Source organism: Triticum dicoccoides, chromosome 5B (genome assembly GCF_002162155.2).
Source record: "Triticum dicoccoides isolate Atlit2015 ecotype Zavitan chromosome 5B, WEW_v2.0, whole genome shotgun sequence".
In the NCBI taxonomy this organism is placed as follows: Eukaryota; Viridiplantae; Streptophyta; class Magnoliopsida; order Poales; family Poaceae; genus Triticum; species Triticum dicoccoides.
The window spans coordinates 33,475,911-33,478,108 of NC_041389.1; positions in this window are offsets into that span (position 1 = coordinate 33,475,911).

Here is a 2,198-nt window from a genome sequence, read left to right on the forward strand (position 1 = left end):
AGATCAGTACAAAATGCGACCAGATGATTTTTCTCCTGATAAGTTAATTCGGAGCCTTCAGTGTAGTAGGTTATGTCTACCATCTTCCGCACATTCTTTGAAGAATGAAAATAAGCTGTCAATGGAAATAAACAATATAAATTACGTAATAACTATGTTAAGCTCATATGGGGGAAGAATTTGAGGTGTATCCACAAGGACGAAAATCGAAGGTCTCTCTTGCGCGATTCTAGGATCACCATGATCCATGGTGACAAGCATACCCTCATCAAAACCATACATCTTGCAAAGTGCTTCCCAGTTTTTGCAACCAAAATGGGTTACACTCTGAGCATTGTACAACTTTACTTGAAAATCCACACCATGATTGGTACTTAGAATATTTTTTTTGGTTTCCATACGTTCATGGTCTTCAAAACCCATCCTCTCCAAGACATAGCGTCTTGCAAAGCATGGGATAAGCTAGTTGAATTGGAAAAGATAAAAAATACACGTTAAAATAGTTGAAGTCGTGCTTAATTATGAAAAAAACTATTGTCGTCGTTGCGTACCGTATGAACATCGAAGGTCTCCTCGAGCTTAATGCTGAAACGTCGATCTTCGTCCAGCTCAATGAACCTGTCGCACATACCTCGGTCATCGTGGCACCAGTCGCACTCCCCCGGGCGGTTTTCATCGTCCGAGTACGACATTTCCGGCCTAAGTTCATAATTCAAATATTAAATATATGTACTAAAAAACCTAAATTAGATCATTATTATTAATCACTGGTGGATGATGGAGGGGGCTCCTAGATTGTCTAGCACACGGGAATGAAGGAGAAGCTACCCCCACGATGGCGTGGATGATGGAGGGGGCTCCTAGATTTCTGCATTGAGTGCTCTTCAATTTTAGCATTCAAAGTAGGAGTACTTTTCCAATATGAGCATTTAATAAGCAAAACCAAATCGTAAAATAAAGTAGTATTGAAATTAGCATGCATTCAATTATAACCAAAAGTACATCATCTCTTGTGTCCGTACATCGTCAAATACTCCTCGAATACTATCATACATATAGCATCGCTAATTAATATAGCTAGAACCGTAGCGCCCGACGGGTATCATCGCGGGCGGTGGACACCCAAAGATAAGGAACGATCACAGGATCATATCTCCAGTGAGATCCCTGAAGAACCTGCCAGGTATTGTCGAACCTGCCCTCCAACGCAACCATGTAGCGACGGACGTGCTCGTCCTCCTTGCTGACACGGTGACGTACCACCTCCGCGGTGTCCGGAAGCCTCGGCACCATCACTGACCCACGGGACCGCCACCAAACAAGGATCGGGTCAACAACGGGCTGCCTCCTCACCAACCTACGTCCCCCAGAAGGTAGCACCTCCCAATACCAGCCCGGCGGAGCCCAGTCCCGAACATGGCCCTGATCAAGCAGGCCTCCACTACCGAGTCGACGACGACGAGGATGCGGGATAGGCATCGCCGACGTCGATGCGGGAACTATGTACTTCTATATATAGTTAAATAAAGTAGTTTTATTAATTAAATCAACTATCTAGTTCAACTACTAAGCACTTACTATAAATAAATAAAGTAGTACTTACTAAAAACAAAGTAGCACTTACTATAAATAAATAAAGTAGCACTTACTATAAATAAATAAAGTAGCACTTACTACAAACTACTTCTATATATAGTAAAATAAATTAGTTTATTAAATCAACTAGCTAGTTCAACTATATATGAAGCACTTACTATAAATAAAATAAAATAGTACTTACTAAAAATAAACTAGTATTTTCTAACTAACTAGTATTTTTCTAACTAATTATATTACCAAAAAAATAAACTAGTACTTACTAACACAATCTAAATATCACTAAAAAAATTTATTAACAATAATATCACCAAACATGCATATTCAACAGTAATATCACCAAAAAATCTATTAACAAAAAAAATCTAACACAATATGAACAAATTAATTACACAATCTGAATTAACATACTATGAACTACATATCTAAATTACTACACATCTAATCTAACAAAAAAATCTATAAACTACAAAAAAAATCTAAAATATCTAACAAAAATCATAAAAAGTTGCTCACGGCGAGGTCGACGGCGACGGCGACGGCGACGGCGAGGTGCGGCGCGGGGCGGCGACGGCATCGGGGCGGCGTTGTCCGGGGCGGCG